General features: G+C 45.3%; 1 long non-coding RNA gene across 1 annotated transcript in view; it reads right to left on the minus strand.

The window, feature by feature from the left end:
- Positions 1-552: 552 nt before the first annotated feature.
- Positions 553-15785, minus strand: part of LOC138249208 (uncharacterized) — a 110560-nt gene continuing 95327 nt past the window's right edge. Inside the window, exon 3 of the long non-coding RNA XR_011194785.1 lies at positions 553-700. This is a non-coding gene — a long non-coding RNA (uncharacterized lncRNA). The remainder of the gene's footprint in view (positions 701-15785) is intronic.

Here is a 15785-nt window from a genome sequence, read left to right on the forward strand (position 1 = left end):
TGTGAGCTCCAGATTGCTTAGAAGCAGCTGTAGCACTGTTTGGTGGCTTAGGTCTGAAAGAAACAGCTAGTGTTTTTTGTTGTTCTATGTCCTCTCATCTGTCCCATTCCTCATGCTCTGTAGAGCCTTCAAAAAATAATAGAACATTTTGAACCTCAGGTGCTAATTGCCTTGTGTCCATGGAGGAACCTATTTCAAATTGTGATTTCTGCTCTATATCTAATAAAGACACTTGTTTGAGAGGAAGGACCATCTACTAGAGTACTTGAAGTTTCTTTAGCTCCACTGCTTGTGGTAGAGGTTGTGTCAGGGGTAGTCACATTGGTGGTGATTGTGGCTATAATTGAAGTCTTCTTTCTGGTAGAAAGTATGGCAGTTAGAGTGCTGCTAGTTGAAAGTGCATATTGCTCTTCCTCCATCTCTCCAACTTCCCACAAAAGTAAATTTTTAATATTCTTAGTATCCCTAAACTTAAAATGTTAGTACATTTTAGTACACTTTATAGTATTATTGACAGTTTGTTAAGAGTAATGGTAGTGCACCAACCTTCAAAAATACATTTTTGTTTTAAAAGTCCAATCCTTTAATGTGAGGTTGTAAAAAATCTTCTCTTTATTCTCTTTCTCTTTTCCAGCAATATATAAAACTATTACAGCAACAGCAAACGTGTTTCGTCCTCCAACATAGGAGTTCTTCAGGGCTGTAACATAACACATATAGTTCACATTGAATACCCAAACAACAAAAGACAAATACCAACTACATATATATTAAAAAAAATTAAAAAATTGTACATACAGACAAACAGAAATACAGAATACTACATATATTTATACAAGCAAACAAATAAAGCTCAACCCGAAAAGAATAGCAAGGGAATTCGTTTTCCAGAATGATTACTAGTGTTGCGAAATAACATAAACACACATATACAACATAACCAAATAATTATTTACCACATGTATATACAAGGTGAAATATGTAAAATAATATATGTCGCTCTCTACTCTATTATCTACATTTTATTTAGCGTTTTCTATATTATCACACTAAATTATTACAACATGATGTATCCCCAAGTGTTTAAATCACAACAAATTATCTAAAAGCCAAAATTGAAGTTTTTCTGTATAAATACCACTACCTGTACATACACAAACATTCATAACCAATTACTTTGAATATATCATCTTAAACATACCTAATCAATTTCAGACTGGTTTGTCATATCCTGTATTTCTCTTGTGCCCTTAATATCTCCCGTTATACATCTGGTATAAAGAGAAAACAACACCACTTCACATATTTTACAACGTTCACATTGATCATTTTTACCCCTAGTAGAGTATATTCTATTATTTTAGCCATCAATGTCATCCATCAAGGTTCAACCCATAGGAGAGGATGTCAAAATCTCAGAATTTCATTTTGCATATTCATTACCAAATGCCACATCCTCCTCACTCTTTTTGACAGTCAGTAATATCCCACACTCGAGTCACCTAATACCCAAATATTTTCAATACATTAGTAAAACATATACAAAGTCGCCATGATTTAAACTCTTTGTTCAAGTCTAATTTAAGCACTATATTTAGATTGCTATCTTATTCTTCATGTAACATCATGTGGAGTGTTAAAGAATACCTGATATCTTTGTTCCTTATAGCACATACATGTTCCTGTACTCGTAATTTCAAAGACCTTACAGTACTCCCCACGTAGATTTTGTTACCTGTGCAACCCAAAATATAGACAACATATTTTGTCTTGCAATTAATGAAATGTCTAATTGTATATTTTCTTGTTGTATTATAACAAAAGCCTTTTGTTTTATTCAAGCCCAACATACAGATGTTACATTCATGACAGACATAAAACCCTATGGGTTTAGTGGGAAGCCACATGTCTTTATTTGTCGTAGTAATATAACTCGGACACAAGTGGTCCCAATACTATTATTGACAAAGTTTTGATGCATAATAATAGATCTATAAATTGTAAAAGTTAATACTATACAATCTCACATGATGCTTTTTAACGTTGTATACTATAATTTTACACATATTGTGTAAGCAATTACATCGCTTACATTAACGCATAGGAAGGCCTGTAAACATAATTTAAAGACATATAGGCCCTCATTATGACATTGGCGGTAAATCCCACTTACCGCCACACTGACTGCAGCCAACATACCTCTGCCGCAGTGGATATCAGTTCACCATATTATAACACACACACACCAATCCGTCACTAGTAAGCCTCAGACACAAGTCCGCCACACCAAAAGTCAGTGATAAACTGGCAAAATCAAAACCCACACCGTTACGCCAACAGAACTACGCCCACCACATTATGACTCACAAATCACTGTGGCAGACAGTCAATGGTGTTAAACCATTGGCGGTGCATACCCCCACGCTAAAAATACACACACTCAAACAACACAACACCACATTGGACTATTCAAACTACACACACCTGACATTCCTACACACACCACATCCACACACCCACACCACTATAAAACACCCACCCACACTACCCACAACCCTTTACCATTACAAATCATTGGCACAAGACAGACACCACGACCACAGACAAGACCAGAGCCACACACCTCCATCACCAATACACCACCCACGCACCTCACAACACACATCCCAAAACATCACCCTACACACCCTCACCCACACTCCTCACACAACACCCATAGCACCACAACGACACCCCAGATTCTCTGACGAGGAGATAAGGGTCATGGTGGAGGAAATAATCGGGGTAGAGCCACAGCTGTTTGGAGCACAGGTGCAGCAGATACCCATTGCTAGGAAGATGGAGCTATAGCGGAGAATTGTGGACAGGGTCAACGCCGTGGGACATCACCCCAGAACAAGGGATGATATCATGAAGAGGTGGAACGACCTATGGTGGAAGGTGCGTTCCATTGCAGCAAGACACCAAGTCGCTGTACAGAGGACTGGTGGTGGACCCCCACCTCCTCTCCCACAACTAACAACATGGGAGGTGCAAGTCTTGGCAATCATGCATCCTGAGGGCCTGGCAGGAGTAGGAGGAGGACTGGACTCAATTCTATACTGCTTTCACCCCCTTACCTGCATGCCATCACATACCCCCACCCTCACCCTCACTCCCATCACTCCACCACCTCCCACAAACCCCACCATCACATCTCACTCATCCCAATGCCAAGCCCTGCATGCAATACCAATGCATTGACACCACTCACAACCCTGCATGGACACCTATCACTAAAGCATGCACACTAGAGAGAACGAATCATCCCACCATACACCAACGTACACAATTGAAAGCTGCCAGGGCAAATACAACCAAAGAGGGCAAGCCACCCATGCACAATAGGTCCCACACAGAAACAATAACACTGCATTTACATCCCCACAGGTATCCCAGCCAGTGCCACCGGAGAAGAGGTGCCAGCACTATCCAGTCCCCCCACAAAAGAGGCCTACAGTGACTCTGGTTGCCTGGATCTGGATGACCAACCTGACCCATCAGGGACCTCTGGACAGTCGGTTACCCAGCCACAGTCACACACCCTCACAGAGCCCCCCCACAGGAAACATCACTACAGCACCCACCCTGCATACCCATGCCTCTGTCCTCAGGACACGTCAATCAGCAGTGTCCACCACTACAGGGACCCCAGGGCACTCCTCACACCCAAGACAAGCAGGGACCTGGGGTCAGTGGCAGTGGGCACATGGTTCAGGGGACAGAGGAACAGGACAACAGAGAAACTGGGAGGAGTTCTGTGCACCAGGGGGAGGACAGGCCCAGGAAACCGATTCTCCAGGAGGCACTCACCTAGATCCTGGGAACATGCCAACATTCCCAGGATACGCTGGGCCAGATCCAGGCCAACGTGCAGGAGAACTGGTGGCTGCAGGAGGGACAGTACCAGGGGATCAGGGAAGACTTGCAGGCCATTAACACCACCCTGGTCTCCATTGCAGGGGTGCTGGCAGACATGGCCAAAATTATGAGGGAGGTAGTCTCACAACAGCGGGCCCCTGCCACTAGCTAGCCTACTGAACTGCCCTCCACCTCTGCTGCTGCTAGTGAACAGGAGGCCGCACCACAGGGCCAACAGGTCACCAGCACCCCACCACCCTGCAAATGTTCCCTGCGATCCAGGCAGAATTCAGAGACTATCGCCAAGACCCCCGCCAGGAAATGAGACTCTCCTGACTGTCACCCTGGTGTGCCACTCTGTCACCCTGTCCACTTTGAACTGCCATTGCTCCCCTTCCTATGTCCCCTTGGACAATGCACCTGTGCTACAAATAGACTGGAACAATACTCTGGACTTTCCTCCATCATCACGCCAGCCCATTGCATTTCCCCCTTTTCTTCATAGAACTTGAATAACCACACTTTGAAAAAATACAAGTATGGAGTATGTCAAATGATTTAAGTATGAATTTGTTTAACAAAGTTCAAACATTGCAAATCAACTGTACAGTGAAGTGCACATAGGATAGACCTGTAGTTGGCTGCAGTGAACACAAGAGGAGTGATAGTGGGGCACCAACATCTGCAAAAAGAGTGGCCAAAGGGTACAGTGAGTGGGCATAGAAGTGGGCAATCACAGCCTGCCAGTGACAACGTGAAACAAACAATTGACAATGAAATGTGAAGTTACACTGTCTTACCTATGTGTCATTGGGAGTATTGTTGAATCACTGCAGATATTGTTGCCCTCATCCTCATACTCTGCCTCCTCATCTCCCCTGTCCACAGGGTCCACTGCTGCCACACAGCCATCTCCAGCCTCCTCCTCCTCCAGAAAAGGCACATGGCATCGCAAGGCAAGGTTATGCAACATGCAGCATGCCACGATTATCTGGCAGACCTTCTTAGGTGAGTAGCATAGGGATCCACCTGTTAGATGGAGGCACCAAAATCTGGCCTTCAGGAGGCCAAAGGTATGTTCAATGATCCTTCTTGTTTGCCCATGTGCCTCATTGTAACGCCCTTGTCCTGGGATTCCTCACAGGGGTCAGTAGCTATGATAGGTTGGGGTAACCAGAGTCACCTGCAAATATTGGGGGACAAAATTTAGCCACACACTATGCCTTATGGCCCACACCATACCCATACACTGACATCCACTGGGTGGGAATCAGGGCTCACCTATTAGCCACATCCTGTGCCTCCGTAGTTGGCCCATCACATTTGGGATGCTGCTATTCCTCAGGATAAAGGCATCATGCACAGACCCAGGATACTTTGCGTTGACGTGGGAGATGTACTGGTCCGCCAGGCGCACTATCTGGACATTCATTAAGTGAAAACTCTTTCAATTTCTGAACACCTGTTCATTTTGCCTGGGGGAACAAATGCAGTATGTGTGCCATCAATTGCCCCAATGATGTTGGGGATATGTCCAATTGTATAAAAGTCAGCCTTCACTGTGGCCAAATCCTCCACCTGGGGGAAAACAATGTAGCTACACATGTGTTTAATCAGAGCATCCAACACTCTTATCAGCACTATTGAGAACATAGGCTGTGACATTCCTGCTGCCAAGCCCAATGTCACCTGGAAAGATCCAGTTGCCAAGAAATGGAGCACAGATGGGAATGGCACAAGTGGGGGTTCCCAGTCGGATGACGGGTAGCAGACATCAGGTCAGGCTCCAGTTGGGCACACAGCTCAGTGATCGTGGCCCTGTCAAGTCTGTAGGTGAGGATAATGTGCCTGTCCTCCATTGTTGGCAAGTCTTCCAGGGGTCTGTAGACAGGTATATTTCTCCATCTCCTATTCATCCTTAGTGGTAGCAATCTATGGGGCAAAAGAGTGAGGAGCCAGTCACAAACTGTACATTGTAGCCACAACAGTTGTGCAATGCATGATGTTAATTTGAAATGTATAAGTGGCATCTGTCGTGTATGGTACAATTGTGAACTGTGATGCAGTTATAATCCAGGACCTGTCCCCCCCGAAATGGTGTCCACCTGTCCTGTGTGGAGGGACAGGTGGAAGTGAGGTAATTCCGCTGACATTGTGAGGCGTTGTGGGAGGCGGTCGGGAACCTCTGTGCAATGCCTCGTTGGATAATATTGGGCCCTATGGGATACAGTGGCCAATGGTGATGTACACCGGAGGTGACGGTATGCACCACCGCAGACGTCACCGCCATTTTCTATTTGTTCACTCACTTGCTACCTGACCTTCAACAGGAGAGGACCTACACTGCTGCTGTGACTTGTGTCTGGAACCAACCATGGCGCGTGTGATTGGGGAAAGGGCCCCTGCCTTCACCTCGGCGGAGTTGGAGAGACTGGTGGATGGGGTCCTACCCCAGTAATGACTGCTATCAGGGCCTCCAGACCAACAGGTGAGTACACTGTGAGCACGATGCATGGGGCATGAATTAATGGAGTGTTATGTGTGAGGGCCTCGTGTAGGGGGTCTTGGTGGATGTCCCCTGGGCAGCATGCAGCTTGTGTGGTGGGCCAGGTCTGTTCTAATGGGGATGGGAAAGGGTATGGTGGGCCATGAGTGTAACAAGCAGGACTGTCTGACTAATACCTTTCCCTGTGTGCATTTCCTCTGCAGGTCAGCGCCCATCAAAAGAAGGGTATATGGTGTGCCATCGTCGCCAAGGATGTGTTGACCCTGGGGGTCTACGGCAGGCGGTGCACCCACTGCCGGAAACGGTGGGAGGACCTGAGATGCTGGGCACTGAAGATGGCGGAGGCCCAGCTGGGGATGGGCTCACAATGAGGAAGGGGAGCCCATCGAACCGATGCAGGGGATGGGCAGGAGCTTCCCCCCACAACCAGCAGCAGCAGCACCACCACCAGCAATGGGAAGCCATCTGAGGCTTCAGGGGATAGGTTGGAGATTCCCCCCACAACCACCACCAGCAGCAGCAGCACCACCACCACTGCCACCACTGAACAGCCGTCACCTCCGGCGGGCGGTCTGTAGTCTTGCCTCCATGGGCTATTGTGCGGCCAGCCCCATGCAAATCCTGTGGGAATGACACCCAGTTGAGAGACTGTTACCTTGCACTCCCCAAGATCTGCATCACAGGGCACGATACCCCCTCGAGAATCAGTGGGGAAGCCACCCTCTCACCCCATCCTCCCCAGGATGAAGATCACAGGGCACGATGCACCCTCCAGAACCAGTGGGCAAGTCACCCACTTGAGAGACTGTGGCCTTGCACTCCCCAGGACATTGCACAGGGCATGTTGCCCCCTCCAGAGCATGTGGGCATGTCACCCACTTGAGAGACTGTGGCCTTGCACTCCCCAGGACAGAGCACAGGGCATGTTGCCCCCTCCAGAGCATGTGGGCATGTCACCCACTTGAGAGACTATGGCTTTGCACTCCCCAGGACAGAGCACAGGGCATGTTGACCCCTCCAGGACCAGTGGTGTTGTTCCATCTGCCGGCTGAGGTGCCCCCCCATTCCCCATCCCCCTGAGGTGCCTGCCAATTTTCGAACTGATGTCCCTGCAGTGTTCTCTCCGTGTTGTTGCAGGAGACAAGTGGGGCCTTGGACTTTGTGATGTTGCCCTGTGGCCCATCCACCTTGAGTACTGGGCAGTGTCCCTTGAATTGTACATATGTATATACTTTTAGATAGGATGTACGTATTTCTACTGTATTTCTATTATTACACTCACTTTTATCTATTCATGTTGTCCCTGCATTATTCCTGAGGGCTACGGGGTAAATATGTTTTCTTACTGCATCTGATTGTGTGTATGGTGTTGGGGGTGGGGGACTGTGTGTTGTGCATGTGTGTGTCACTCTTGTTTTCCTCCCCCCCCCCCCTGAGTGCTAGGTGGCTGTACTCACTGTGGTCGTCTTCGCCGTCGTTGGTGTTCGTGGTGGAGCAGGACCTAGAAGAGCATCAGAAATATTTGCAGCTCGGGCTCCATGGCAGCGTGGTGGTTCCCTGTGTCTCCCAAGGTGAGTCTTTTCCCTTCTGTGTTCTGTTTCTGCCAGGCTTTTGATGTCGTTGGTACCACCCCAGAAAAGGTGGCAGATTGGGCTGTCATGATACGGTGGGGGGAACATTGGCTTCCACCTGGCTGTAGGTAGCTACTGCCATGGTGGCTGTTGTTTCCGCCCTGGCGGTCGGTGTGGTAAAGTGGCTGTCTATCTGAGCACTTTCCGCCATGGTCATAATTTGGTGGTAATTACTGCCAGCATGTTGGCGGTATTACCGCCACTTTATCACTGACCGCCAGGTTTGTAATGAGGGCCATAATACGTTATTACATTTCTTGAAAGAAACACTCTGCAATTATGAAAATTGCACTTGTCACCAAACAACCAAATGGATGTACATGTTCAACCATACTCTATTTTAGGACAAGCCCATATATTGTAGAGCTACAAGTTCAAGATTATAAGATGCATGCCTTTCAAAGGTGGCTAAATAGGTTATGTGTTAATTTTAAACATATATTGTGCATGCACATGTATTGTGCCACTCAATTGTTCAATTTTGGTAAACGGATGTCTCTGAATACAAAAAAATAAACTTTTTTCTTTAAAAAGCAATGAGAAACGGATTGACAGTTATTGCCTTCATTATAGGATGCAGGATGCTTTCAAATAACTAATCACTAATGTTCTATGACACAAATTGCAGTCTTAAATACTAGTATTTTCTGGGAATCATATAATTTTGAAGGCTCAGGATACTTTGGCATGTGCAGTAATTACACATGCAAACTTACTACACAATTTTGCATCAACTAAATTCATTACTGTGGAACCCAGAAAATACAGGTTTTTGTGTCATCCAGGCCCAGAATTATGATATTGTAAATTTATTACTAGGTGTGTTTCTACTGCACCCAGTGATAAAATAACTTTTATAAAGGCCTAAGTAGAATACATTTAGCCTAATTATGCCCAATACACACCTGTAAAGTCACCTGAAGTTACTTTATGATTGCATTTTGAGTTGTACATGTCCACAACTCCTCTTGTGAAGTGGTGGTGTACTCTCAATTTTAGGGTAGATGTACGCCCAGGATGGGCATAAATATACATGCAAGGGGATCTCAGCTGCTACATTTAATTTTGTGAATGGGGTTCAAAGAGTTCAACAGCTCTGTATTTGTAGATGACCATCTAATCCTGGTGTTCACCTTTATTTCCAAAATTTCTAATAATTTCAAACTTTCTATGATTGTTCATTTTCAATATTGAGAATCATCATCCCAGGGTAAATGATCTTTATCAAATGTTATGGACCAATTTCAAACTCACTTACTTCAGAAAAGAACAAACCATTGGTCCATGAATAATCAAGAATCACTTTCCTGCCGACTGGCATAATATGAGAGTCTCTACCTGGGTAGGCCTTAGAAAACCTCCCTTTTAAGGAACATATCTGAAGAGGCATCAGTTGATGTTAGTGCACCAATACCTATGACCCTCTTTTGTGCCATGGTACCATAGGGGTGCTATATATCACCCATTACACCTTGTCCACACAAATTACTATTAAAATCCCCTGTAACCATTACTGGGTTTCTACCATGTGCATCCCTTGCATAGTTTACTGGGTTGAACCCCTACCGATTTAGCAAATCTTCCAGTTGGTTTCCTTTTTATTTGCACATCTTTTATCATGAGAGTGATTTTGTCCGTGGGCATCTTCATGGTGCCCAACTGGTGTAGTGGTGAAGTTAAAGATTTTTCTTTGATGCATTATATCTGTTTTTCTTATACAACGGCCGCGACCTTCACACCCACTGCTAATAAATTATGTTTTCTCTCCACAAACCTAACTTTTGTACTTTCTTCTTGAGGCCCTCAGTCAATATTATATATATATATGGTTTTCTGCCCCGGTATGCGCTCAGTGCTCCTTTAACTGGGCATGATGGGGACACACCTGGTTAGTGCACCCTATGACAGATAATGTGCTTCCCACAAGGCAATCACAAATTCACACCTACCCTGGGGTCGGCGCATTACTGAAAGCCGGAACGGCTATTTAAAGCACCTAGTCTGTTTTTCAGTTTGCAGGTGGTAACATAGCCTGCCTATCAAAGAGGGGCAGAGATCCCTGTGTAGGGAGGTGTCTTGAATGACTACCCGCCTGTAGGAGGCTATCTAAAGGGTCCGCCAAACCTCCTTTCCTTTATTTCAATTGTCACCCTCATGGGGTTTAATGACTGTCCACAACTTCTTTTTGGCATGCAGTCAGTGCACCTCCTAACACAGTTTTGCCTCTGCACCTGTGTCTATAATACTGTGCAGATGCAGAGGCAAAGTGCTGTGTAATTTGCTTGGGGGCAACACATTTGGGATGTCTTTAAAAAATAATTTTCCCCTTTTTCAGCTATAACACAACCAATTAGAGCCTCACAGAAAACAAAATCAGAGAGTCCTAATTTGAATTACTAATTTATGTCCTATGGCTCAATTATGTTTTTGTTTTGAGTACAGGCCCTATTTTGTTGTTAAATCCTTTAGGGACTCTACTCTGAGTCACAATTTAAAATCCTTCAACCTATTGAACTTTATTGCTAGAAAGGAATAGCTACTATAGGATTTAAGTCATTAAATGACTCCTGTGTTGAAGAAATTTCTTGAAAAATCATGATTTGTAATCTAAGTTTTCTGATTTAGATGAAGGACAACCTGTTAGTGAAGATGACACACCACTAGTAGTATAATTATTTATTTAATTAAGGGCCTCTCCTATTGTTCTGGCCCGATCCCTTAATTAACTTTTAGTTTATTATTTTTATAGGCGTAGTGGTCATGTCCTTTCTCAGTACTCGACCAAAGGCTGGATCTCTCCACCCCCCATCTGAAACAGCACTTCGACCTTTGCAAGATTCACAATATCTCGAGCTCAACTTAAAACTGAGCATTTACAGTACAGGTGCAGTAGAAGGATCAAGCAACAGCAAAGTGCAATGGGGGGTAAGGTACAACACATAATAATCAAAAGTTTCAATCCCCATGCCACCTTGCAGTTTTACAGGTGTAAAGGTGTAGTTTTTCCCAGTAGCTGGGCTGTATGAATCTCTTGCATTAGATCAAAGGCTCTATGTATGTCCTATTGCAGCGTTCAAAACAGCTCAACCCCAACTCCGAATGGGCCATGTTCAAGTGAAGGTGCAGTATAAGGGTCAAGCCAAGCAAAGTGGAAAGCAGGGGAAAGCACAACAAGTAACTAATAAAGACTTCTCACTTCCCATGCCATCCCTCGGTTTTATAGGCATAGTGGGCTTGGTCTTTCTCTATAAATGGTTTCTTCACTGCCAGATCCAAGTCCCCCTAGTTTCCTAAAGTGTGTCTCCCTTTGCCGCATTCAAAGCAGTTGAGGTCAACTTTAAGTTGGGCAATTAAAGTGCAGGTGCAATAGCAACAATAGTTAAGTTGAACAGCCTGGTAAGGGCTAATGAGATTGCTTTCGTGCATTTAAAGTGAAAGCTTTTAGAGTAGAGGTAGCATGGTAGGAATACAGACGTGTGCCTGAGGCATGCACATTATTGAGTTTGTTGGGTAACTAGAACAGTGGAAAATTAAAATGAAACTGTTGTCGGTGTATTGTGGGTGAAAGGGGGACCTGAGAGTTACATGACTCAGTTACATACCTAAAAAGTTGTATTATCTATGGTGGTTGTGTACGTGAAGTGGTGTAAATCAGCTCAGACAAGGAACAGGTACAAGTTAATCACCTGCGGTGAAATGTATAGGTTCGAGGGGTAAAGGTGAAGAAGTACAGTAGAGAGAAGAAGTTGAGGAATAGGAGTAAGATTGGGAGCAGGCCTACGAGTAGGGGATGAGAGGCAAAACTAGTAAGTACAAATATTAGACAAAACAGAAGGAGGTGAAAAGCGAGATGAGTTTGGCAGAGGATAAGACAGAACAAGCAACATTATGAAAGTAAACCTGTGAAGAAAAGGAGAAGTAAAATTGGGAGTAAGAGTAGAAGCAACTATAGGAGTAAACAGGATGAAGTAGGACTAAATAGGTCTGTGTGTAGGTGCAAAAGTTTGAATAAGAAGGCATAGAGTAGAAGTAAAAGAATGAAGTGGAATGTGGGTAAAATAGAGGAAATATTAGGAACAGGAGTAGAAATAAGATAAGGAGAGGACATTGAAGTGCGAGTGATCAAAGAGGTGGAAGTAAGAATATAGATGGAAGTGGGCTGGGAGTAGATCTTGGTGTAGGAGTTGGAGTAGCAACATCAGTGGGGTTGGACAGGGAAAAGAGGCAAGATGAAAGGTGGGTGTTGGTTACAAGAATTTAAAGCGTGTGCCTCCATTGCAGTGTTCACCAACTAGCATTGCAATAAAAGCATTCTTTAGGCAGACTAATACATCTAATAAATAACAGTATGAGAGAAAGGAGAAAATACTCCTGTGGAAATGTGAATGACCCTTGCATAAAGTAATGGCTGGAGGGGTGTGAGCCAAATCACAAAGGGGCTTGCCCACGCTCATCTTTCATTACTTTGTTACTATTCATTACATGACCTTTGACTGTCTTTATGTCAAAATAAGAACAAGTAAAATTAAGAGAGAAAGTAAGTAGGAGTATGTTGGACCTGGCTTTTTTGACAGGGACATCCCCAAACGTTTTGCCTCCTTCCTCCTATTTTTTCTGACCTGTTGTTGTTGGCTTTTGACCTCTGGGCACTTTACCACTGCTAACCAGTGCTAAAGTGCATATGCTCTCTGTGTAGCTTGTACTACTGATTGGTTTATCCATGATTGACTATTTAATTTACTTGTAAGTCCCTGGTAGAGTGCACTACATGTGCCTAAGGCCGGTAGATTAAATGCTACTAGTGGGCCTGCAGCACTGGTTGTGCCACCCACCTCAGTAGCCCCTTAACCTTGTCTCAAGCCTGCCATTGCAAGGCCTGTGTGTGCAGTTTCACTGCCACTTCGACTTGGCATTTAAAGGTACTTGCCAAGCCTAGAACTCCCCTTTTTCTATACATAAGTCACCCCTAATGTGTGCCCTAGGTAACCCCTAGAGCAGGGTGCTGTGTGGGTAAAAGGCAGGACATGTACTTGTGTGGTTATATGTCCTGGTAGTGTAAAACTCCTAAATTCGTTTTTACACTACTGTGAGGCCTGCTCCCTTCATAGGCTAACATTGGGGCTGCTCTCATACATTGTTGAAGTGGCAGCTGCTGATCTGAAAGGAGCAGGAAGGTCATATTTAGTATGGCCAGAATGGTAATATAAAATCCTGCTGACTGGTGAAGTCGGATTTAATATTACTATTCTAGAAATGCCACTTTTAGAAAGTGAACATTTCTTTGCACTAAAATCTTGTTGTGCCCTTCAATCCACGTCTGGCTAGGTTTAGTTGACAGCTCCTTGTGCATTCACTCAGACACACCCCAAACACAGGGTACTCAGCCTCACTTGCATACATCTGCATTTTGAATGGGTCTTCCTGGGCTGGGAGGGTGGAGGGCCTGCCCTCACACAAAGGACTGCCACACCCCCTACTGGGACTCTGGCAGACAGGATTGAGCTGAAAGGGGGCTTGGTGCATTTCTTAGAGACTCTTTGAAGTCACCCCCACTTCAAAGGCACAACTTAGGATAAAAACAGGACCTCTGCCCTACCTCATCAGACACTTGCTGGAGAAGAAACCGGAACCAGAAACTACATCCTGCCAAGAAGAACTGCCTGGCTGCTCAAAGGACTCACCTGTCTGCTTTCTACAAAGGACTGCTGCCTTGCTGTTGCCCTGCTGCCTTGCTGAACTCTTGTCTGGCTGTGAAAGTGCTCTCCATGGGCTTGGATAGAGCTTGCCTCCTATTCCTTGAAGTCTCAGGGCCAAAAAGACTTCTCTCTTTTACTTGGACGCGCCGTGCGCCGAAAATTTCGACGCACAGCTTGTTTCGCGGCGAGAAAAACGCCGCACTCCGACGCTGATCGACGCGACGCTCTGGGGACGATCGAAGATCTGACGCACGGCCTCGCAAGGACAACGCCGCCTGACCTCTAGAGGAGAAATCGATGCGACGCCTGCCGTGACATCGTAATTTGAACGCGCAGCCCCGCAGATCGAAGTCTAGAGGAGAAATCGACGCAACGCCTGCCGTGAGATCGTAATTTCGACGCGCAGCCCCGCAGACCGACGCGCAGCCGGAGAACAAGCAGGAAAATCCACGCACAGACCAGGGACATCTGGTAATCCCTGCGATCCACAGAAAGAGACTGTCCACGCACCGGAAAACGACTCCGACTTCCCCGCGTGGAAAATAACGACGCAAGTCCGTGTGTGCTGCGGAGAAATCGACGCACACACACCCTTTTTCCACGCACCTCTTCTCTTGTGGCCCTCTGAGTAGATTTTTCCACTCCCAACCAGGTACTTGTGCTTGAAACAGACTTTGTTTATATTCTAAAGACTTAAGACACTTTCTATCACTTTTCAGTGATATCTTTACAAATTCGTATTGCAACTTTGATCGTTTTGACCTGAAGATACCCAGATAAATATTATATATTTTTCTAAATACTGTGTGGTGTATTTTTGTGGTGTTATGCTATGGTGTTGTATGATTTATTGCACAAATGCTTTACACATTGCCTTCTAAGTTAAGCCTGACTGCTCGTTCCAAGCTACCGGAGGGTGAGCACAGGCTGATTTTGGATTGTGTGTGACTTACCCTGACTAGAGTGAGGGTTCTTGCTTGGACAGAGGGCAACCTGACTGCCAACCAAAAACCCCATTTCTAACATTGGTGATCAGGGGGTGAGGATAGGACTTGTGTTTGTGCAGTGACATACAATAGCTAAGTATTTCACTACCTACCCACAGTTGAAGGTCAACTTGATTTTTCATCTTTTTTTTTGGCTTTTGGTTCTCTGATGTCCTCCTGGATATACTATTGATATTTTGGACTTTGGATTTTGGTTTTTGCTAGTAAGATCTTATCAGAATGGGATTGCTTACCTACTCATTCTTTGTTCGTACTGACCACCTCACTAAGGCTGACCTAAGGAAGCTTTGCAGACAATGGGGCCTTCCTGTAGCAAGGAGATCTACTAAAGCGGAGATGCTACATGCCTACATAGTCTGGGGGGAGGAAAGATGGGCAGAGAGAGAGGCAGCAAGAAACCAAATGACTAAGTACCCCTCAGATGAGGAGTAGGGCTACACACATGAGGAGGAAGACTGCTCACATGAGGAGGAAGACTACTCAGATTTGGACAGTGACCCAGAAATAGATGAATGGCTCCGAAGTCAAAGGCGACAGGAGCAACAATTAGAGGAGTATCTTGCAGAGGTTGAGGCAAAAAGACTCTTAGCCCTGGAAGAAGAAAAGATTGCAGCTCAAGAGCTGAGCTGTAAAGAACTGAAACTGGAGGCCGGAAGGGCTGAGTCCAGTTCAGATGGTGGCAGCAAAAATCTTGCATCTAGTACTAATGAAGGATGGCACAAGCCCAGAGATGTGGTACCCAACTTGAAGAAGGGAGTTGACACACCCCAGGCGGTTCAAGGGTATGAGGTAGTTCCCGTTATGCACAGGGTCCCTGAGAAGGATTGGGGAACTGGCAGAGGGAGTCATATTCCTACTGGGGGGAGGGACACTTTACTGACTCTAGCAGAGAGTGACAGAGAAAAGGGTTCCCCCCTAGTGGACGTCCTGGATATAGAGTGTAGAGACATCCCAGAAGAGTATGGGTTGAGTGTCAGGGACAGACAGATACTGTCTCACCAGTCTCAGGAGGGTGAAGTAGAGTGCTTTTCCAAGGTTGAGTTAC

This window comes from Pleurodeles waltl, chromosome 8 (assembly GCF_031143425.1).
Source record: "Pleurodeles waltl isolate 20211129_DDA chromosome 8, aPleWal1.hap1.20221129, whole genome shotgun sequence".
Lineage (NCBI taxonomy): Eukaryota > Metazoa > Chordata > Amphibia > Caudata > Salamandridae > Pleurodeles > Pleurodeles waltl.